At 38.2% G+C, this 25,718-nt stretch overlaps 1 protein-coding gene and 1 pseudogene across 2 annotated transcripts in view; both read left to right on the top strand.

Annotated features, from left to right (window-relative positions):
- LOC137247606 (uncharacterized) overlaps positions 1–18,628 on the top strand; it is a 43,634-nt pseudogene extending 25,006 nt beyond the window's left edge.
- The window catches only part of LOC137249882 (ubiquitin-conjugating enzyme E2 Q2), a 96,192-nt gene that overhangs the window by 26,629 nt on the left and 43,845 nt on the right, over positions 1–25,718 (top strand). The gene's annotated exons all lie outside the window — the stretch shown is intronic.

Here is a 25,718-nt window from a genome sequence, read left to right on the forward strand (position 1 = left end):
TGATTTCTAATGGGGTAAAATGCCTAACTACTGCAAAAAGTTGCACTAACGGCACACGGAAAGTTGCACAGAAATGCGAATCTATCGATCAATTTTCATAAGAATTGCTATTAAGATACAAACTTGAAAATTGACATTTATATAGTTAAGAGCATGGTATAAATATTACAAAGTAAAACCATGGTGTAAAACCGGTGAGAGCCGAAATGACGTTTTAAAAATTTTTAAATTCTCACTGCTCTCACATTTTTATTTTTTTATTTTGTGTTGTTTTCATAACAAAAATATAACAAACTGTAATATATTTGGTAATTCTATACGACAGCATGGCACTCTTAATACAAGTCCAAAAACATCAAGAGGGGTATCAAAAGGCGCGCTTTCGATCCAAGATCGCGAATCCAAAAGCTCAGCTAAAAAATTTTGGGTCTGTCAAGAGATATTTGCAAGAGAAATTTTTAAAATTTTCATGTGGTTGTTGTAATTTTGATGATTTTGTGGAACCCACAAAAAAAATTGTGAACATAAGTGTTTTCCGCGGATATAGTTTTGCTCTCCAAACCGGTGTTGGACCCACCCAAGGTAATTTTTTATAAGCGCGGCCAAAGGCCCCAATGGCGAAAGGTGTTCTGCGCAAAAATACTATGGATCCCACCCTCGGTTTCGGAGTACTCCGGGGTAATTTTTCGGTTTTTCGTTAATATTTTTTGAATGATCTAAAATTTTTATTTTCCGGCTTCGGATTATTGGTGTCGAGGTCAATACGTGTCTTTTGACACCCCTCTCGGAATTTTTGGACGCGTATTACCAGTTAGCGAAACCAATCGGCGAAAAGTTGGCGGAAGAAGTTGAAAATTTTACATAATGAGTACCTAATTTATTGCAAATTAACAGCGAGAAAAAAATGTATAGATTTACAAAATTTTTTTTTATGACATTCTGCGCTAAAATAAGACTGAAGTTAGCGAAACCAATCGGCGAAAGGTTGGCGGAAGAAGTTGAAAATTTCAGTCTTATTTTAGCGCAGAATGTCATAAAAAAAAATTTTGTAAAGCTATAAATATTTTTTCTCGCTGTTAATTTGCAATAAATTAGGTACTCATTATGTAAAATTTTCAACTTATTCCGCCAACCCTTCGCCGATTGGTTTCGCTAACTTCAGTCTTATTTTAACGCAGAATGTCATAAAAAAAATTTTGTAAAGCTATAAATTTTTTTTCTAGCTGTTAATTTGCACTAAATTAGGTACTCATTATGTAAAATTTTCAACTTCTTCCGCCAACTTTTCGCCGATTGGTTTCGCTAACTTTAGTCTTATTTTAGCGCAGAATGTCATAAAAAAAAATTTTGTAAAGCTATAAATTTTTTTTCTCGCTGGTAATTTCCAATAAATTAGGTACTCATTATGTAAAATTTTCAACTTCTTCCGCCAACTTTTCGCCGATTGGTTTCGCTAACTTCAGTATTATTTTAGCGCAAAATGTCATAAAAAAAAATTTTGTAAAGCTATAAATTTTTTTTCTCGCTGTTAATTTGCAATAAATTAGGTACTCATTATGTAAAATTTTCAACTTCTTCCGCCAACTTTTCGCCGATTGGTTTCGCTAACTTCAGTCTTATTTTAGCGAAGAATGTCATAAAAAAAAAATTTTGTAAAGCTATAAATTTTTTTTTCTCGCAGGTAATTTGCACTAAATTAGGTACTCATTATGTAAAATTTTCAATTTATTCCGCCAACCTTTCGCCGATTGGTTTCGCTAACTTCAGTCTTATTTTAGCGCAGAATGTCATAAAAAAAAAATTTGTAAAGCTATAAATTTTTTTTTTTTCGCACTTAATTTACATTTAATTAGCTACTAATTATGTAAAATTTTCAACTTATTCCGCCAACCTATCGCCGCTAAAATAAGGGACGTGTGAAGATGCTTCAGCAGCTAAAGCTCTGACATTGATTCTTTTGAAATCACGAACGTACAGGTTGCCAATGGAGATAGTATTCGTAGATTGCAAAACTACATTATAACTCAAAAAAATTAAGTCATGGTCGCTAATACCTCCCAGAGAAAGCTGATCAAAATGTAAGACATTGCCCATGTCAGCCACACAAAATACATCTAGTAAACTAGGTTTGCAATGGGGTCCGAAACGCGTAGCAAGTTTATTTACAACTTCCAATCCTACGCCTGATATGCTATCAACAAAATGTTTGAACCGATTGTTTTCCACAAGCAGATCAATATTAAGGTCTCCACACAAAAGTATGTGTTCACAAATTGCACTATATTTATCGAAACTCTTAAAAAAGTTACCCAAGTCATATGACTTTTTCGGATTATATCAACATACAACAAGGCAACGCTCAGAATTATTGAAGAACTCAAACATCAAAAACTCCACAGGATCAAGTTGATCTGATCTGTCAATTACTCTTCCCTGCAATGCCTTTTTATAATAGATCGCGATACCACCACCGCGCTTGTCTTGCTGTCTGTCATTCCTTACAATACAGTAATCAAGAAATTGGTAATTATAATCAGCCATATCATTCTGAAACCAAGTTTCAGTAATACACAAGACATCAATACACGCAGAGATAAAAACGTGATTTAAGTAATCAAGTTTTGTTTGATTCAAACTTCTCGAGTTAAAATGACAAACTTGAAATCCAGGATGACAATCACTCAAAATCTTCAGTACTATCTTATTGTTACATTCATTAGAGCCAACAGCTGAGATATTTACCTTCATAAATAAATCCACAAGTGTGCGTTTCAAATTGCCAACATACTAGAGTGCATAACAGAGAAGGGTCAACAGGAGAGTACATATGAAAAGTGGTTAAAGAATAAAATAAAAACTTAAACATATTAATAAATATTCCTAATGCAAAAAAACAAAGAAATATAACTAAAAGTATGGTCATATTAATCAGCTGCTCCTTTTCCATCTCCGGTGCTCAAAAGGGAATCCACTTCCTCTTTGCTAGCTATCAATTTAGGCTCTTCATTGGGCTTTAATCGTACAAAAACTTTTCCACGAACTGAGAACGCAGATGCTAAAAGCCTATTTTTCTTCATCTTCGTCGTATAAGTTTGATTATATAGTTTTAATATCTTTTAATTCATTTGTATCTAGTCTGTAAGATTCTTTTTGATCATAGACTTAATAAACTAAACTAAACAGAACACATTCTCTTGCTCCGGGAAGGTATCGAATCCAATCCGGGTCCGTATCCTAACCCCGGTCTTGAGAAATGGTTTTGCTGCGTCTGCCGGAAAACAATATTTTTAGGACGGTCATACTCTTGTAATTGTGTCTCGTCCAAGGGATGGTTGCATCGGACAGGTTGTTCTGGGCTAGATCCCAAAACCCGACGTCCACGTAGCTTTTATAATTCTTTTGTGGCTCCTTGCTGTAGTCGATTTCATGAAGCGGCACAACATCCACATTGCTGCGATTCAAGAGACTAAACCTCACCGCAAGATCTACTCTGCAGACCTGTTCTGGGTATAATGTCCACAGAAAAGATCGCGAGAGCGGAAATGGAGGCGGTCTCACGTTTATCATACACCACTCAGTGCAATATCATATATTTGATCCCGACATCGGCCGCAGGCACAGTGTCTTAGAACGTCAAGGCTTACCTGTCCGGTCAGGCGATGCAAACCTGGAAATCATCAACATCTACATCCCTCCTGCCACCTGTTGCCCCAGTGGATACCGCCCTAATATCGCAGCCTTACTCACTGGCAATAATCGCATTATCTTTGACGATTTCAATGCCCATCACGATCTATGGCATTCAAACTTGCAGGCAGACAGTATAGTTGAGATGTTGGCGGATCAAATAGAAGAAACGACGTTATGCACAATAAACGGAGACGCCCCCACACGTATGGTAGGAAGCTGTCACAGGCCGCCGGATATATCAATCGTGAGCGCAGGACTCGCAGGACAACCTCTTTGCTGCCCTCCCTATCCTGACTGATGCTCACCAAGGGGAACGTGCTTTCCGCAAAGTCATTGAATCCGCCCCGGCTCGCTTCATTCCCGCCGGTAGAATTCCCGAAATACGGCCTCATTTTCCGACAGAGGCCGCAAATTTAGCGAGAGAACGTGACCTTATTACACAGCTCGATCCCGGCGACCCCCAAATAAGGGATATAAACCAACGCATCAGATTGCTTGTTGATGAACACAAGCGGGCGAAATGGGAGGAGCACCTAAGCGGTTGTAACCTCCCTGCCGGTGTAGGTAAGCTTTGGTCCACGGTAAAGTCCCTACCGAATCCGTCTAAGCACAATGACAAAATTTCCATCGCCTTTGGCGATAAAGTGCTGTCGGATGCGAAAAAATGCGCGAGCGCTTTCTGCCGACAATATATAATGCATTATACGGTCGAAAAAGATAGACGGAGGGCCAACAGACACGCACATAAGCATAAATTCAGCGCGTCTCCAATTACCATCACCGCCAAAGAGGTTGAGGATGCCATCGGTCATGCTAAACCATCCAAAGCAGTGGGCCCAGACGGCATAGCCATACCGATGCTTAAAAGCCTAGGGAAAGATAGTTTCAAATATTTAGCGCCTGTCTTCAACCTGTCTCTTTCCACCTTCGTCATTCCCGAAAAATGGAAAATGGCCAAGGTAGTCCCGCTACTAAAGCCTGGGAAACCAGCTAACATAGGAGAGTTGTTGTTGTTGGAGAGTCATATCGCCCGATATCTCTCCTATCGCCAGTAGCCAAGACGCTTGAAGCCATTTTGCTCCCCTACTTCAAAGCAAATTTGCAGCTAGCCTGTCATCAGCATGGCTTCAGAAAACTCCATAGCACCACCACCGCGCTAAATGCCATTGTCACCCAGATAAATTGCGATTTAAATCAAAACCCCCACCATAGAACAGTTCTCGTTGCGCTAGACCTATCAAAAGACCTAGAAGGGTCTACCCTTCCGCCATCTCTTAAAAGGTGGACCGCAAATTATCTGGGTGGTCGGCAGGCATCGGTGCAATTTAGAAACGAAACATCAAAACTAAGAAGAATTAAACAAGGGGTGCCACAGCGTGGTGTCCTATCCCCACTTTTGTTTAATTTCTACATATCTAAGCTACCTTCGTCACCAGATGGAGTTACTATCATTTCCTACGACGATGACTGCACAATAATGGCCACAGGCCCAGGCCCACAGATCGATGAGCTTTGTAACATATTAAACGGCTACCTCCCTGATCTCTCCAGTTTTTTCGCGTCGCGAAACCTGGCATTATCACCGACTAAGTCCTCCGCGACCTTATTCACAACATGGACGTCCCAAATGTCGACCATTTTGAACATCCACGTCGATAACACTACGCTGCCGACTGTCCCACACCCCAAAATCTTGGGTGTGAGGTTTGATCAGGATCTACATTTTGGTGAGCATGCAGCCGCAATTGTATCGAAAATCCAGAGCCGTAGTAAAATCCTCAAATCGCTGGCAGTGCTTGGGGAAAAGACAAAGAAACGCTCATTACCACTTACAAAGCAATTGGCCAGCCGACTGCATGCTACACGTCCCCTATATGGTTACCAAGCCTAAAAACTACACACTGGAAGAAGCTACAGGCCTGCCAAAATACTGCTCTCAGAACCGGCACGGGATATTTTCTTATGTCCCCAGAACACCATCTACATAATGAGGCGAGAATACTCACCATCAGGGAGAGAAATGAGGTGCTAACCAAACAGTTCCTGTTGAATACCCAGAAACCTGGGCATCCCAACAGACATCTGATTGATGAGCCATCACGACATGTGCTAAATATTTGAAACCCTTTTTCCCTAGGCTTTAGTCTGGGCCCACTGCTTTGGATGGTTTCGCATGACCGATGGCATCCTCAACCTCTTTGGCGGTGATGGTAATTGGTGACGCGCTGAACTTATGTTTATGTGCGTGTCTGTTGGCCCTCCGTCTATTTTTGTCGACCGTAGAATGCATATTGGCGGCCACCGTTGTGTGATGGTAGCATGCTCCGCCTACCACGCCGTATGCCCTGGGTTCACACCCCGGGCAAAGCAACATCAAAATTTTAGAGATAAGGGTTTTCAATTAGAAGAGAATTTGTCTAAGCTGTGTCGCCCCTCGGAAGTGTTTGGCAAGCGCTCCGAGTGTATTTCTGCCATGAAAAGCTCTCAGTGAAAACTCATTTGCCTTGCAGAAGCCGTTCGGAGTCGGCATAAAACATGTAGGTCCCGTCCGGCCAATTTGTAGGGAAAATCAAGAGGAGCACGACGCAAATTGGAAGAGAAGCTCGGCCTTAGATCTCTTCGGAGGTTATCGCGCCTTACATTTATTTTTTTTAGAATGCATTATATATAGTCGGCAGAAAGCGCTCGCGCAGTTTTTCGCATCCGACAGCACTTTGTCGCCTAAGGCGATGGAGACTTTGTCATTGTGCCTAGACGGATTCGATAGGGACTTTACAGTGGACCGAAGTTTACCTTCACCGGCAGAGAGGTTACAACCGCTTAGGTGCTCCTCCCATTTCGCCCGCTTGTGTTCATCCACAAGCAATCTGATGCGTTGGTTTATATCCCTTATTTAGGGGTCGCCGGGATCGAGCTGTTTTTTATGGTCAGGTTCTCTCGCTAAACTTGCGGCCTCTGCCGGGAAGTGGGCCGAATTTCGGGAATTCTACCGGCGGGAATGAAACGAGCCGAGGCGGATTCAACGACCTTGCGGAAAGCACTCTCCTTTGGCGAGCATCAGTTGGGATAGGGAGGGCAGCAAAGCGGTTCTCTGTAAAGGATTTGTATTCGTCCCACTTTCCTTTTTTAAAGTTAATGAAAGTGTGTTTTTCTGCGACGATGAAGTCGGCGGAACGCTCGAGCGAAATAACTATAGGCTAGTGGTCGGATGCCAATGTAACCATCGGCTGCCAGTTTACGCAGTTTACGAGTTCTGCGCTCACGATTGAAATATCCGGCGAACTTAGACAGCTTCCTACCATACGTGTGGGGGCGTCTCCGTTTATTGTGCAGAACGTCGTTCTTCTATTTGATCCGCTAACATCTCACCCCTACTGTCCACCCGCAAGTTTGAATGCCATACATCGTGATGGGCATTGAAATCGCCTAAGATAATGCGATTGTTTCCAGTGAGTACGGCGCTGATATCAGGGCGGTATCCACTGGGGCAGCAGGTGACAGGAGGGATGTAGGTGTTGTTGATTTCTAGGTTTTCATCGCCCGACCGGACAGATAATCCTTGATGTTCTAAGACACTGTCCCTGCGGTCGATGTCGGGATCAAATATATGATATTGAACAATGTGGTGTATGATAAACGCGAGGCCGCGTCATTTCCGCTCTTGCGATCTTTTCTGTGGACATTATACCCAGAACAGGTCTGCAATGCAGGTCTTGCTGTGAGTTTAGTCTCTTGAATCGCAGCAATGCGGATGTTGTGCCGCTTCATGAAGTTGACTATCTCCGTGATCGTCCCAGTTAATCCAATACAGCGATTGCTGTTGTGGCCCTGGGACTGGACGTCCTTGGGTAAGCATTGGGGTACCCGGTGTATTTGGGTATGCGGCCTGGCAACATGGCGCAATGAAACCCGTCGGGGGGTTGCCGTCGCGGAGACCAGAAAATCTAGGAAAGTGGCACCGTCCTGGCTGGAGCTGCATTGGGCGGATGTCGCCAACGTATATATTCTGTGCTGGACAACGGTGCAAAGGGAGGTAGGGACTAAGAGTCTGTTTCCCTGACCTACACAATTGCTGTCGGAAAAGAGGGGGGAAGAAGACGGGGGCAGGGGCTGATGCTCGGCATTGCTCCCGACTCTACTACAGAGATTGTAGGTATGAGTGGGAGCAGCCGTGTGAGTTGGTGGCGCCATGGGGCTGGAAGGTAGCGGGGGGGCTAAGGCGCAAAGTACGGGACGTCCGTGAAGAGCAAGGAGCCACAAAAGATTTATAGAAGTTACGTGGACGTCTGGTTTTGGGGTCTAGCCCAAAACAACCCTTCCGATGCAACCATCCCTTACACGAGACCCACTGACTAGAGTATGACCGTCCTAAAAAGATTCTTTTCCGGCAGATGCAGCAAAACCATTTCTCAGGACCGGGGTCAGGAGACGGACCCGGATTGGGTTCGATACCTTCCCGGAGCAAGAGAATATGGAGCAGTCCCGCTGCAAGGAGCTGCTGGGAGGATGACAATTTGTCCGGTACATAGGACCGACGGCCTTGGGAAGCGACGCAGACGCGTTCTTAGTAGACGCGTTCTTAGTAGTCTCATGCAGACATCATCTACAGTAAGAACTTTAAAACAGATATATATGACATTAAACTTACGGCATTAAAAGATTTGGGGTATAATTAAAAAAAAGCGACATGTTTTCTGTTTTTCCACCTTTTTTTAAATACTTCAATACCTAAAATTTTTAAACTGTAGTTTTTTCTTTACTACACCGAAAATGTCAGAGCTCGTTACCATGGAATGAGCCGTATGTCAACTCAGTTGCGGCATTTACTAGTTATATGTATAATTGTTGATCAAATAAGTATGTAGTACCTGGGACCGACCTCTGCTCGGTAATCTTCGAGTATGCCGCATAACAGACTTTGTTTTACATGTCATCATTAATCAAACTCAACTTTTTTATATGTACATATATTATATACTTTTACTTACCAATATTTGATTTCCTTAACTAAAGATTTCAAAAACATATCAAACACTAACCGCAAAATGAACTGGAATGAAACATTTGAAATGGGTAATTCCAGCCTCTAGTATAAGGGATTGTTATGACAATTAGTGAAATCGAGAACTAAGTTATTTAGGTCGAGTATCTTCATGCGCCGAATTATTAATTACAAACATTTTTTTAGTTATACACACAGTCTCACAATTTTATTACATTCCAAAAACTTGTAAATTTCACGAATGACAACTATCAGTTAGTTTAATTAAATATCAACTTACTTTCCTAAGCGCCATCTGTTTTTTTTTAATTTCGAATAGGTGGCAACCCTACTCAAAAATGTTCCTATTTTAATGCGGAGTGAAATACCTTTCGTTTGATACCAATATCGGCATATCTCATGCAATTTTTTTAAATTTCGAATAGGTGGCAACCCTAAATGGCAACCCTACCCAAAAATGTCCCTATTGTAATGCGGAGTGAAATACCTTTCGTTTGATACCAATATCGGCATATCTCATGCAATTTTTTTTTAATTTCGAATCGGTGGCAACCTTGTGAAACATTCTGAGTGGCAACGCCTAGGTAGAAAGTCTTAGAAGGTGATACATTATCTCTGGGCCAAATTTCATTTAGATCGGTTGAGCCGTTCCCGAGATCGTTCGGCTATACAAATATACGAATTAGAGGTTTACGCCGATCACTTTATCGGCGGCGGCGGCGTGAGCGGCGCGCCGGCGTACGCCGGTATTCTTACTTTAAAAAGCTTGATTTTTCTATTTAAAAAAATAATATATAGGAAAGGTTTTGTCCACCTACAATTCCCGATGTGCGAACAGTAGCAATGCCGACCACCAGTCGCTACCACGCCTCCTGACCCGCAATTCATATTCCAGCACAGACGCTATAGGACAGCGGCTTCGAACTCATATATACCTTCCTCGATGTCACTTTCCTACAAGCTCTAGGTGTAGCTCCGAAGAATTTCTAACGGATGTTTTTGTCGCGCTATGCTGCCGAACTTCACCAGGATGCCGCCTTCGAAATCATAAGCAGTCTTAAGTGGATGTCAATGCGTAACTCATCGTGAAAATCTTATAATCCTCGGCGCATCTACATAATTAAAATTTTACAAGCACCCTGGATAAAATTTTTAAAATGTAGACCAAAGTTTGCAGACGTTTGTGTTCAAAACATTGATTTCAATAGTCTTCGTTAAATCAAAACGATATTTTAGGATGAAAGTCGACCGATTTTAAGTTGAAAGATGTAAACGGCTGTTTTCCGGCCTTATGATATAAGAGCTCATTATGGATGATCGCATAGCTTCAGTTTTCAGACTACTTCGACTGTTCACTACGTTAGGATAGTAGCACACACGGTCATTAGTTCGACTATCTTGGGATAGCTTTTGCTTCGCTACTCTGAGTGTTCTTGCGAAGGACAGAGACTCACTTGGTAAATATATGTGCCTACGTATTCACATTTCTAAAAGGAGCCGTAACGTGTAGGTGATATTTAAACTTGGTTGATGGACTATAATCAGTGTGAGTCACTCCAAGGGACTGGTTGGGGATAGGGCCGCCAACTTTAGGAAATTGCAAACCGGGATACTTGGGTGTTGAAGGATTAAGTGTGAAAATCAAAATTAACATTTCAGACGCTATTGTAGTTTCGCAAATAAACAACAGATCTTTGAATGTAAGCCCAAGTGATTTATCACTTTTGAGCATATATCTTCAACTTAAGTATGAGGTAAGAATCATTTCAAAAGAGTGTTTATGCCCCTAGAACCTACTAAAGGATTTTGCATCACTGATTTCGCTATTCTTTGAGCAATGTATTTTTTTTAAAAATCGGCACTTTTTTGGATAATTTGCTTTTTTTAACAACTTGAGGACAATTTGAGAACATGTTCGCCTTTGATCAGTGATCATTATTAATTAAAAACAAGTAAGGAAGGTTAAGTTCGGGTGTAACCGAACATTACATACTCAGTTGAGAGCTATGGTGACAACATAAGGGAAAATAACCATGTAGGAAAATGAACCGAGGGAAACCCTGGAATGTGTTTGTATGACATGTGTATCAAATGAAAGGCATTAAAGAGTATTTTATGAGGGAGTGGGCCATAGTTCTATAGGTGGACGCCATTTAGGGATATAGCCATAAAGGTGGATCAGGTTGACTCTAGAATGCGTTTGTACGATATGGGTATCAAATGAAAGGTGTTAATGAGTATTTTAAAAGGGAGTAACCCTTAGTTCCATAGGTGGACGCCGTTTCGAGATATCGCCATAAAGGTGGACCAGGGGTGACCCTAGAATTTGTTTGTACAATATAGGTATCAAAAGAAAGGTGTTAATGAGTGTTTTAAAAGGGAGTGATGCTTAGTTCCACAGGTGGACGCCGTTTCGAGATATCGCCATAAAGGTGGACCAGGTGTGACCTTAGAATTTGTTTGTACGATATGGGTATCAAATTAAAGGTATTAATGAGGGTTTTAAAAGAGAGTGGTGGTAGTTGTATAAGTGGTCGCCTTTTTGAGATATAGCCATAAAGGTGGATCAGGTTGACTCTAGAATGCGTTTGTATGACATGTGTATCAAATGAAAGGCATTAAAGAGTATTTTATGAGGGAGTGGGCCATAGTTCTATAGGTGGACGCCATTTAGGGATATAGCCATAAAGGTGGATCAGGTTGACTCTAGAATGCGTTTGTACGATATGGGTATCAAATGAAAGGTGTTAATAAGTATTTTAAAAGGGAGTAATCCTTAGTTCCACAGGTAGACGCCGTTTCGAGATATCGCCACAAAGGTGGACCAGGTGGGACCCTAGAATTTGTTTGTACAATATTGGTATCAAAAGAAAGGTGTTAATGAGTATTTTAAAAGGGAGTGATGCTTAGTTCCACAGGTGGACGCCGTTTCGAGATATCGCCATAAAGGTGGACCAGGTGTGACCCTAGAATGCGTTTGTACAATATGGGTATCAAACGAAAGATGTTAATGAGTATTTTAAAAGGGAGTAATCCTTAGTTCCATAGGTGGACGCCGTTTAGAGATATCGCCATAAAGGTGGACCAGGGGGTGACCCTAGAATTTGTTTGTACAATATGGGTATCAAAAGAAAGGTGTTAATGAGGGTTTTAAAAGGGAGAGGTGGTAGTTGTATAGGTGGTCGCCTTTTCGAGATATCGCCATAAAGGTGGACCAGGTGTGACCCTAGAATTTGTTTGTACGATATGGGTATCAAATTAAAGGTATTAATGAGGGTTTTAAAAGGGAGAGGTTGTAGTTGTATAGGTGGTCGCCTTTTCGAGATATCGCCATAAAGGTGGACCAGGGGTGACTCTAGAATGCGTTTGTACGATATGGGTATCAAATGAAAGGTGTTAATGAGTATTTTAAAATGGAGTTATCCTTAGTTCCATAGGTGGACGCAGTTTCGAGATATCGCCATAAAGGTGGACCAGGGGTGACCCTAGAATTTGTTTGTACAATATGGGTATCAAAAGAAAGGTGTTAATGAGTATTTTAAAAGGGAGTAATCCTTAGTTCCATAGGTGGACGCCGTTTCGAGATATCGCCACAAAGGTGGACCAGGGGTGACCCTAGAATTTGTTTGTACAATATGGGCATCAAACGAATGGTGTTAATGAGTAGTTTAAAAGGGAGTAATCCTTAGTTCCATAGGTGGACGCCGTTTCGAGATATCGCCATAAAGGTGGACCAGGGGTGACCCTAGAATTTGTTTGTACAATATGGGTATCAAAAGAAAGGTGTTAATGAGTATTTTAAAAGGGAGTGGGCCTTAGTTCTATAGGTGGACGCCGTTTCGAAATATCGCCATAAAGGTGGACCAGGGTGACTCTAGAATGTGTTTGTACGATATGGGTATCAAATGAAAGGTGTTAAAGAGTATTTTATGAGGGAGTGGGCCATAGTTCTATAGGTGGACGCCATTTAGGGATATAGCCATAAAGGTGGATTGACTCTAGAATGCGTTTGTACGATATGGGTAACAAATGAAAGGTGTTAATGAGTATTTTAAAAGGGAGTAATCCTTAGTTCCATAGGTGGACGCCGTTTCGAGATACCGCCATAAAGGTGGACCAGGGGTGACCCTAGAATTTTTTTGTACAATATGGGTATCAAAAGAAAGGTGTTAATGAGTATTTTAAAAGGGAGTAATCCTTAGTTCCATAGGTGGACGCCGTTTCGAGATATCGCCATAAAGGTGGACCAGGGGTGACCCTAGAATTTGTTTGTACAATATGGGTATCAAAAGAAAGGTGTTAATGAGTATTTTAAAAGGGAGTGGGCCTTAGTTCTATAGGTGGACGCCGTTTCGAAATATCGCCATAAAGGTGGACCAGGGTGACTCTAGAATGTGTTTGTACGATATGGGTATCAAATTAAAGGTATTAATGAGAGTTTTAAAAGGGAGTGGTGGTAGTTGTATATGTGAAGGCGTTTTCCAGATCGCGACCAAAATGTGGACCAGGGTGACACAGAACATCATCTGTTGGATACCGCTAATTTATTTATATATGTAATACCTGCCAAGATTTTAAGGGTTTTTTATTTCGCCCTGCGGAACTTTTTCATTTTCTTCTACTTAATATGGTAGGTGTCACAACCATTTTATAAAGTTTTTTCTAAAGTTATATTTCGTGTCAATAAACCAATCCAATTACCTCACCATGTTTCATCCCTTTTTTCGTATTTGGTATAGAATTATGGCATTTTTTTCATTTTTCGTAATTTTCGATATCGAAAAAGTGGGCGTGGTCATTGTCGGATTTCGTTCATTTTTCATACCAAAATAAAGTGAGTTCAAGTAAGTACGTGAACTAAGTTCATTAAAGATATGTCGATTTTTGCTCAAGTTATCGTGTTAACGGCCATGCGGAAGGACAGACGAACGACTGTGTATAAAAACTGGGCGTGGCATAAACCGATTTCGCCCGTTTTCACAGAAAACAGTTAACATCATAAAATCTATGCCCCTACCAAATTTCAAAAGGATTGGTTAATTTTTGTTCGACTTATGGCGTTAAAAATATCCTAGACAAATTAAATGAAAAAGGGCGGAGCCACGCCCATTTTGAAATTTCCTTTTATTTTTGTATTTTGTTGCACCATGTCATTACTGGAGTTGAATGTTGACATAATTTACTTATATACTGTAAAGATATAAAATTTTTTGTTAAAATTTTACTTTAAAAAATTTTTTTTTTTTAAATTATCTTCTTTTAAAAGTGGGCGGTGCCACGCCCATTGTCCAAAATTTTACTAATTTTCTATTCTGCGTCATAAATTCAACTCATCTACCAAGTTTCGTCCCTTTATCTGTCTTTGGTAATGAATTATCACACTTTTTCGGTTTTACGAAATTTTCGATATCGAAAAAGTGGGCGTGGTTATAGTCCGATATTGTTCATTTTAAATAGTGATCTGAGATGAGTGCTCAGGGACCTACATACCAAATTTCATCAAGTTACCTCAAAATTTTCTCAAGTTATCGTGTTAACGGCCATGCGGAAGGACAGACGGACGACTGTGTATAAAAACTGGGCGTGGCATCAACCGATTTCGCCCGTTTTCACAGAAAATAGTTAACATCATAAAATCTATGCCCCTACCAAATTTCAAAAGGATTCGTTAATTTTTGTTCGACTTATGGCGTTAAAAGTATCCTTAGCAAATTAAATGAAAAAGGGCGGAGCCACGCCCATTTTGAAATTTTCTTTTATTTTTGTATTTTGTTGCACCATGTCATTACTGGAGTTGAATGTTGACATAATTTACTTATATACTGTAAAGATATTAAATTTTTTGTTAAAATTTTACTTAAAAAAAATTTTTTTTTTAAAAGTGGGCGTGGTCCTTCTCCGATTTTGCTAATTTTTATTAGGCGTACATATAGTAATAGGAGTAACGTCCCTGCCAAATTTCATCATGATATCTTCAACGACTGACAAATTACAGCTTGCAAAAATTATAAATTACCTTCTTTTAAAAGTGGGCGGTGCCACGCCCATTGTCCAAAATTTTACTAATTTTCTATTCTGCGTCATAAATTCAACTCATCTACCAAGTTTCGTCGCTTTATATGTCTTTGGTAATGAATTATCGCACTTTTTCGGTTTTACGAAATTTTCGATATCGAAAAAGTGGGCGTGGTTATAGTCCGATATCGTTCATTTTAAATAGCGATCTGAGATGAGTGCTCAGGAACCTACGTACCAAATTTCATCAAGTTACCTCAAAATTTACTCAAGTTATCGTGTTAACGGACGGAAGGACGGACGGACGGACGGACATGGCTCAATCAAATTTTTTTTCGATCCTGATTATTTTGATATATGGAAGTCTATATCTATCTCGATTCCTTTATATATGTACAACCAACCGTTACCCAATCAAACTTAATATACTCTGTGAGCTCTGCTCAACTGAGTATAAAAAAATATATATGCAAAGTGAGCATATAAATTTATTATAAAGCTTTTCTTTTAGTGTTTTGTTTTAATAACTTGGTGATCTGGGTGATGCAAAGTCCGTGTTGTGCTGACATCGAAAGCGCCGGTTTTTTACACAACTTTTGAACAGTTAGAAAGAGTTAAGTTTCGCAATTAGTTTCTTATAACTGGCAGTGATGCGCATCCCCCAGCGGGTTAGGGGATCAGAATATACCCGCGGTGGGTATGCCTGTCGTAAGAGGCGACTAAAATCGTTCCCGAGATGGTCGGGCTTGGTACCGGAACGTGCCGGATCTGTATCCGGCAAAGGACCATCAACGTCGATAACACTCCCCAAGGCCTTCGGGGAGTGTCCTTATCGCTACAACAACAACAACATGCGTATCCGTTGATACCTCTCTGAAGTTGGCAAAACAACTTTTACGTGGAAAAAAATTACTTATTGGGAAAATTGCCGTGAATTTGCCGTAATTTTTCCGTGAAACAAAAAAATTTGCCGTGGCCATATTTTAGAAAATACAGGGTGGCACGCCAATTTCACGTGAAGTTAGCGTGCCACCCTCAGAAAACCACCTTAGAGACCAGCTAGGAAAATAATTCTTGCACACGAATTTGCCGTAGATAAGTGGCATATTATATAATTTCGAAAAAAAAACTTAACTTTTTTTTATGGTTCACCGCCAACTTCACGTGAAGTTAGCGTGCCACTTTTCGAAAACCACCTTAGACATCAGTTAGGAAAATAATTCTTGCACGTGAATTTGCCGTGAATTATCCGTGAAACAAAAAAATTTGCGGCCATGTTTTAGAAAATACAGGGTGGCACGCTAACTTCACGTGAAGAAAACCACCTTAGAGGCCAGCTAGGAAAATAATTCTTGCACACGAATTTGCCGTAAATTTGCCGTAGATAAGTGGCATATTTTATAAATTCGAAAAAAAAATTTCAAATTTGTTTTATGGTGCACCGCCAACTTCACGTGAAGTTAGCGTGCCACCCTCAGAAAACCATCTTAGAGGCCAGCTAGGAAAATAATTCTTGCACACGAATTTACCGTAAATTTGCCGTAGATAAGTGGCATATTTTATAAATTCCAAAAAAACATTTTCAAATTTTTTTTATGGTGCACCGCCAACTTCACGTGAAGTTAGCGTTGTAATGACACCACTAACGATATGGCAACGCATATTAAAAGAATGCAATATCGGGCTGGCAATGCCGTCATTCCCAATGGAATGCATATAACGGGATAGTGAAAATTTGCAAAGGCAAATTCATTATAGATACGCGCTTACTGTCGAGAAAACGTTTTTAAGAGTTGTGCTGTAAAATAGCAGTTTTATATCCTAAAAATAAATAAGTTTTACTTTGGTGTATCCGATTGAGCATTGAACTCAAATAAACTTGTTTTATTTATTATAAAGAGTGTGTGGCAGTTTAAGCACCCCCAGGATATTGCGTGAGTATCAACATACCCAAATGGAGCTCAACAACAAGCGTTTAGAGCGTGCCACCCTCAGAAAACCACCTTAGAGGCCAGCCAGGAAAATAATTCTTGCACACGAATTTGCCGTAAATTTGCGGTAGTAGCGTGCCACCCTCAGAAAACCACCTTAGAGACTAGCTAGGAAAATAATTCTTGCACACGAATTTGCCGTCGAGAGACATTGCTTAAGACCACACTCGTTGACAAACATTGCGCGCCATATTGTGCTGCATTTGGCTTCCATATTTGCTACTATTATTTCACTCCAATTTCCACTCAATTACGCAACAATTATGCTCCATTTTACACTCCAAATTACACTCCTACCACAATTAAAGGGATGTGTCCAACCTTTTCCGATCACAGACCTGTAAGTACCGAGTACCTGCCACAGCAACATCTTCGCATAGCAGTCGGCCATACTGCAGTGATTTGACAGCATCAAATCTTGCCACATTTTTGGATGTGGCCATCCATTCTGCGAACGCCTCCTATTCGCTTACGCAGTCTAAGGCAGCCTCAAACATCTCAAAAGACGAGATGAGCACCGGCCCACTCATACAATTATCGATTGTTGTTCGGCTGGCAATAGACATACGTTCCATTTCTCACCATCTTTCAACCGTGTTTCAGCATATTTTACCTGCATCTCCGGTTGCCACAATTATGGGATGTGACCAACCTTTCATCTGCCCCTCAGGGTCAGCTTCTCAATGAAATTGGGTATACTGTGACAAGCAAGAGACCGAATTCCCTTGGGTTTGCACGCCCCAAAGGAAAATAAGTCTATTCAGAGCGTGTCATAAAGTGAACTCTTATTTGAAACCACAACCACCGCGATGCTCCCACAAGGGGGCCATCCCAGGACAGGAGGTGAGACCTGAATACAAAGCATCGTTCGATGCAGTGCATCAGATCACACTGGCTTCTCCTGCTCCCGCGGTAGCAGTTTTTATAACGACCTTGCCTAGGGTCCCACAGGGTGATACCCGCGTCCACTCTGCTACCTTTCGAGTAAAACACCTTACTCATGGATTGGGTACCCATGGTATTATGGTCGCTATAGTGTTAACTACTTTGTACTCTTTACTTTAATTTTTAAAATAATTTTAATTGAGTTTTCGTGTTAACTTAAAATTTTGAATAACTTCAAAAAAAGAAAATTCTAATTAGTTAGAAAATATCTAAACTCAAAAATAAACAAAATATAAATTTTTAAAAACAAAATCAAAATAAAAGATTTTTTAAATATCAACTGGAATGTTGATATATTGGCGATCCCGCTCGAATCATAATGGTACTATAAAAGTCAATACATTTTCTGCAAACTGGCCGTTTAGTCAATATGGACAATTACTCCGTTTATGTAATTACAAGTGCACTCAAAAAGATTTCTACGTAAAATACCTAATGAAATTTTGGACGATCTAATTATTTACATCACTACCGGAATATACTCAACGTTTATTAGTTTTACTCTTTGGTGCATTCGATTTTATTACCACCCATGCAACACAAACCAGGACGTGCATGACCAGCGAGGCGCTGGGCATTTAAGTTGCATCGAGTTTCTTTCAGTCATACGTCAGTGATAGCAAAACGACACCTATAAAAATTTACTTAAACTTAAGATTATCACAAAAATTATGAAGCAGATTACTGATAAATTTTCTACACATAATTTATTTGGACACGAAAATTATGAATATTATACAGGATTTACTGGATGTATACTAAAATTACATACAAGATAAATTGATATGCAATTTTCAATATCCACCCCCACCATGTTTGCAAATTAACTCAACAAAAATATACACTTCAACACTCTCTGAAGACTAAGAAGACATAGTTGCAGTGTCAATTGAAGTTACAGCAGCGATTGGGTTATCCAAACCACAACAACAATTTTGCACGCAATACACACAAGAACAGATTTAAAATGAAGACATCACGATGAAAATTAAGAGATTTACAAATAAAACAACAAAGCCATTGCATATTTTAAAAGCATTACGATATCAAACAATCCAGATATTAATTTCAAGATATTTTTTAAACAATCATCAATCAACTACTTATTAATTTTAATATTTTTTTATTAAATTTAATTTTATGTAAGTATAATTTTTATTCTAATATTAAATTTAAATTTTTTCAATTATAATTTAAATTAAAATTTTAAACCTTTTAACTTTCAAATTTATTTTAAGATTATTTTTATATTTTAACAATTATTTAAATTTACTTATTTTTTATATAAAATTAAATATTTTATTTAAATTGTTAACTCCCTTTCCAAAAAAATCTTAAATATTTCCTAATTTTCAAATTTTTCATTTTATTTTATTTTTTATTTTTTTTTTCATATGGTTCTACGTTCACCAATACGAACTCGTAAATTTACAAATGCAGAAAATCAAAATATCAACCATACAAATAACATCATGACTCACAATACAACTCAAAATTCTAACATTAATACAACACAAAACAACATCTCTAATACAACACAAAATACTTCAACACAAGATAACTTTACAAATTTTCCTTCTACTAAATCTATTAAATTACCACAATTTTGGCAAGATTGTCCTGATGCCTGGTTTTTGCTTGTTGAAGGACAATTTGAAATTAACAATATCAATGATGATAATTTAAAATTTCAAAATGTTCTAATTACTCTTCAACGAGATACTATATCTAAAATTTTAGATGTTATTAACCCTCCTCCTCTTTTTAATAAATATGATACAATTAAAAAAATTATATGTGAAAGATTTTCTCTTAGCGAAGAAAAACGATTAGAACAATTATTTTCAAAAACTGAACTTGGTGATCGTTCACCATCTGAATTATTCAGATTTATGAAATCACTTATAGGTACTGACTCCATTGTAAGTCAAGAATTACTTTCCAAATTATGGATTCGTAAATTGCCACAAGAAATACAAATCCATTTAACTTCTAGTAACAATCAAAATAAAGATGAAGTAATTATTTTAGCTGACAAACTTTTTGATTTAATCAACAAACGTCATTCTTCCAAATCTCCTGTAGTCTCAAGTATAAATAATAATATTTTAGAACAATACGTTAAAAATTTAACTGAATTAACCACGGCTATTTTTCAAAATTTAAATAAAATTTCTAATGATATTAATCAATTACAAATCCGTTCAAGATCTAAAGATAGAAATAGATTTAAATCTCGAAATTTTTCAAAATCAAGAAATTTTTCAAACAATCGTAATTTTACTTCACAAACAAATATTTGTTGGTATCACAAAAAATTTAAGAATAACGCTCTTAAATGTATACCCCCATGCAATTTTAATCAAAATCACAATTCAAATTCCGAACAAAATTTAAACTGAAACGATCCATTATGACGGTGACGGATAATGGAACTATTATTAAACCTACTCGTCGCCTATTCATATTTGATAAATTCAATAAATTTAATTTTCTTATCGACACAGGTGCAGTTGTATCAGTTATTCCTTTTTCTAAATTTAAAATTTATAAAAGAAATTCGGATCTTACTTTGACCGCAACAAACGGTTCTTCAATTGAAACTTTCGGTACAAAACTACTTAAAATTGATTTAGGTTTAAGAAGAGATTTTGAATTTCCATTCATTATTGCGAATATTGATACACCAATTTTAGGAACAAACTTTTTAGAAAAATTCGGAATTATTGTCAATATTAAAAATAAAGAAATAATGGATTCTACTACAAAAATTAAAGTTACTGGATCTTCTGGATTTTCTGATATTTTCTCACTCAAAATTCCTATTGTCGAAAATAAGTTTTCAAAATTACTTAATGAATGTCCATTTATTACCTGTGAACCAGATTATACTAAAAAAGTTAAACACCATACGGTTCACAGGATAGAAACAAAAGGTATTTTACCATTTTCGAAACCCAGACGTCTTGATCCAATCAAACTTAAAATTGCTAAAGTTGAATTTGAATTTTTAGTTAAAACGGGTATATGCAGACCCTCAAATTCTCCTATTGCATCTCCACTTCATCTCGTTCCTAAAAAAGAACCAAATGATTGGAGACCTTGCGGAGACTATCGAAGACTTAATTTTATTACTACACCAGATCGGTATCCTTTACCACATATTCACGATTTAACAATTGATTTAAAAAACAAACAATTTTTTTCCAAAATTGATCTTGTGCATGCTTACCACCAAATTCCAATGGCAGAAGAAGACATTCATAAAACTGCAATAACTACCCCTTTTGGAATGTTTGAATTCGTAAGAATGCCTTTCGGTTTACGAAACAGTGCTCAAACTTTCCAACGCTTTATTAATGAAGTATTTTCTGATTTCGATTTTGTATTTACATACATTGATGACATTCTTATTGCCAGTGATAATGAAGATCAACATATAAATCATTTAAAATCAGTTTTCAAAAGACTTGAAGAATATAATTTAAATATCAAACCTTCAAAATGTACTCTCGGTGTAAATAAATTAAATTTTTTAAGTTACGAAACTTCAGGCGAAGGTATTAAACCATCTTTAGATAGAATTGAAATCATAACAAATTTTGAAAAACCAATTTCTATAAATAAATTTCAAAAATTTTTAGGTATGATAAATTACTATCACAGATATATTAAAATGTTAGCAACAGAACTTAGTCATCTGCATGAAATGTTAACACATGCAATTAAAAACAAACTCAAACAATTAAATTGGACAAATGAAACCACAACAGCTTTCGAAAATGTTAAAAAACTTTTTGCTAAAAATACTTTACTTACACATTTCGACAAAAATGGTACTTTATCATTAGCAGTAGATGCATCAAATGTTGCTATTGGAGCAGTTCTTCAACAAACTAGCAATAATATACTAGAACCCTTAGCTTATTTTTCAAGAAAACTAACTACAACAGAAACTAAATATTCAACATTTGATCGTGAACTTTTGGCAATTTATAATTCAATTAAACATTTTAAACATTTTCTTGAAGGTAGAACTTTTACAATTTATACTGATCATAAACCTTTAATTCATGTTCTAAATTCTAAAGTAGATAGATCTCCTCGTCAACTACGTCATCTTGAATATATTGCTCAATTTACAAATGATATTCAATATATACATGGAAAAGACAACATAGTTGCCGACACACTTTCCCGTATTCCAGAAATAAATGCAATTTCAACTCAAGATATAAATTTAGAAACTTTATATAAAGAACAGCAAACTGATACATTTTTACAAAAAACCATTTCTGATCCAAATTCTAAAAATAATTTAAAAGAAATTCATATTCCAATTATTAATTTAAACATATGGTGTGATGTTTCTCTACAACCTTTTCGACCTTATGTTCCACATTCTATGAGAAGAATTATATTTGACAAAATTCACTCATTATCTCATCCAAGTATAAGAACAACTAGAAAATTAATTCAAAATAAATATTATTGGCCTAACATGCGTAAAGAGATTAATGATTGGACTTCATCTTGCATCAATTGTCAAAAATCCAAAATTTCAAGACATACTAAATCTCCTATCCAAAAAACTCAAATACCATCAGGCCGTTTTGAACATATTCATATGGATATTGTTGGACCTCTTCCAGTTTCAAATGGAAATTGTTATATTTTAACAATTATTGACAGATTTTCACGTTGGCCTGAAGCTTATCCACTTAAAGATATTTCAACAAATACTATAGTAAAAACTTTTATTCAAAATTATATACCACGATTTGGTATACCATTGAATATTACAGTAGATCAAGGTTCACAATTCACCTCAAAATTTTTTACGGAATTAACTAAACTTTTAGGTTCTCATAAAATTCATACATCTCCTTACCATCCCCAAGCAAACGGCATGATAGAGAGATTTCATCGAACTTTAAAAGCAGCAATTATAGCATCAAACGACTCGGTTCATTGGTCTGACATTTTACCATTCATTCTACTTGGTTTACGAACTTCTGTTAAAGAAGATTTAAAATGTTCATCTGCTGAACTTGTTTATGGCCAAACACTTAGAATACCTGGTGAATTAATTATTTCAAATAGTAATAAAGAACATGATTTTTCTAATGACGCTCTTCATAAAATAAGAGAATATTTTTCGCTTGTTCGTTCTAAAGTGTTTCATCATAATAAAGAAATTTTTTTCGTTCCTAAACAATTAGAAAATTGTGAGTATGTTTTTGTTAAAGTTCTTCGTAAATCTAATTTAGAATCACCTTATGAAGGACCTTTTAAAGTTATCTCTAAGAAAAATAAAACATTTACAATTCAATACAAAAATACTATTAAAAATATTTCAATTGATTTACTTAAACCAGCAAACATACTTATTAACACTAATTTAAATACAAATACATTAAACAACAAAAAACAAAAAAAGGTTACTTTTATTATTAATTAATAATTTGTTTGTTTCAAATTTTCTTGGAGGGGGAGTAAATATAGTGTTAACTACTTTGTACTCTTTACTTTAATTTTTAAAATAATTTTAATTGAGTTTTCGTGTTAACTTAAAATTTTGAATAACTTCAAAAAAAGAAAATTCTAATTAGTTAGAAAATATCTAAACTCAAAAATAAACAAAATATAAATTTTTAAAAACAAAATCAAAATAAAAGATTTTTTAAATATCAACTTGAATGTTGATATAGTCGCCTCTTACGACCGGTATACCTACCGTGGGCATATTCTAACCCCTAACCCACAGGGGGACTTTATCGAAACGAAAGAACGTGTATTACGGGAGTCCCTGTCGTGAAGACTTACCTCCGGTGTAAAACACAGATCAATGTCCGTTGATCTTCGGCCCAACAAGTTGGTACCAATGCGGTGAGCTGGGGTGTTCAAGTCAACCAGCCTTGGTTTGGCCGAGGAGGACTATCCATCCTCCTCTTCCATTTTCGGGTAATGGCACCCGGTTGCACGGCAACTCCACCGCGAGTTCCGTGCTTGCCTCAAGATCCCTCTTTCATTGATTTTGATATCTCGGTATCTGGTTAACAAGTTAACCAGATTGAGATATTTGGCGGCGCTTGGTTTTGCTTAGATGTTGCTTAAAGGGCCGCACTACGCTGACAAACAAAGTGAGCTTGGCATCCAATTATGCGCCGTCTTCAACACCAAACACCATCACAATTTAAATCAAGGGATGTGACCAACCTTTTCCGCACACAGACCTGTGAGTGCCGAGTGCCCGCCTCAACAATGCCCCTCGACATCGCTTGAGGCCACACTACGTTGACAAACATTGTGTGCCATATCGTCTTCTATTGGCTTCCATTTTCGCTACTAATTTCGCTCCAATTTCCACTCAATTACACAACAATTATGCACCGATTTGCCTCCAAATACACTCCTACCACAATTAAGGGATGTGGCCAACCTTTTCCGCTCACAGACCTGTAAGTACCGAGTACCTGCCCCAGCAACATCTTTGCACTGCAGTCCGCCACACTACAGTGATTTGACAACGTCAAATCTTGCCACATATAGGGTGTGGCCATCCACACAGCGAACGCCTTCTATTCGCTTGCGCAGTCTAAAGCAGCCTCGAAACATCTCAAAAGACGAGATGAGCACCGGCCCACTCGTACAATTATCGATTGCTTTTTGGCTGACGATAGACATGCGCTCTTTCACCACCTTTCGTCGACTTTTGTACAGCATTTTGTCACAATTTAAGGGATGTGACCAACCTATCATCTGCCCCTCAGGGTCAGCTTCTCAATGAAATTGGGACCGCCGTGGCAAGCATGAGACCGAATTCCCTTGGGTCTTGGGTCCCCAAGGGAAAACAAGTCTACTCAGAGCGTGTGTCATAAGTGAACTCTGTTTGAAACCACAGCCACCGCGATGCTCCCACAAGGGGGCCATCCCAGGACAGGAGGTGAGACCTGAGTACAAAGCATCGTTTGATGCAGTGCACCAGATCACACTGGCTTCTCCTGCTCCCGCGGTAGCACTTTTTATAAAGACCTTGCCTAGGGTCCCACAGGGTGATACACCGCGTCCACCCTGCTACCTTTCGAGTAAAACACCTTACTCATGGATTGGGTACCCATGGTATTATGGTCGCCTTTTACGACCGGTATACCTACCGTGGGCATATTCTAACCCCCAACCCACAGGGGGAACTTTATCGAAACAGTTGTAGCTTATCTTATCTTATAACTTTAAACGAGCAATTCTTGTATATTCGTATTAGAGATATACGCCGCCGACAAACGCCGCCGCCGCCGTCGATTTTGGTCGTTTTTCGCACGCCGCCGCCGAGAGTCACAGATATTGGAGCGGCGGCGGCAGCAGCGGCGTCCGGCACGTTACTATATTTTCTACTCGTTTAAGACTGTTTAGGCCATTTATTGTTCATGTCGAAAATTAGTCGGACATGGTCAAAAGTGGTATCAACGGAACCTCTCTGAAGTTGGCAAGACAACTTTTAAGTGGAAAAAAATTACCTATTGGGAAAATTGCCGTGAATTTGCCGTAATTTATCCGTGAAACAAAAATAGAAAATACAGGGTGGCACGCTAAAAAACCACCTCAGAGACCAGCTAGGAAAATAATTCTTGAACACGAATTTGCCGTAGATAAGTGGCATATTATATAATTTCGAAAAAATAAAATTTAACTTTTTTTTATGGTGCACCGCCAACTTCACGTGAAGTCTGTGTGCCACTTTTCGAAAACCACCTTAGACACCAGTTAGGAAAATAATTCTTGCACGTGAATTTGCCGTAAATTTGCCGTGAATTATCCGTGAAACAAAAAAATTTGCCGCGGCCATGTTTTAGAAATTCACGTGAAGTTAGCGTGCCACCCTCAGAAAACCACCTTAGAGGCCAGCTAGAAAAATAATTCTTGCACACGAATTTGCCGTAAATTTGCCGTAGACAGGTGGAATATTTTATAAATTCGAAAAAAAAAATTCAAATTTTTTTTATGGTGCACCGCCAACTTCACGTGAAGTTAGCGTGCCACCCTCAGAAAACCACCTTAGAGGCCTGCTAGGAAAA

This window comes from Eurosta solidaginis, chromosome 4 (assembly GCF_040869045.1).
Source record: "Eurosta solidaginis isolate ZX-2024a chromosome 4, ASM4086904v1, whole genome shotgun sequence".
In the NCBI taxonomy this organism is placed as follows: domain Eukaryota; kingdom Metazoa; phylum Arthropoda; class Insecta; order Diptera; family Tephritidae; genus Eurosta; species Eurosta solidaginis.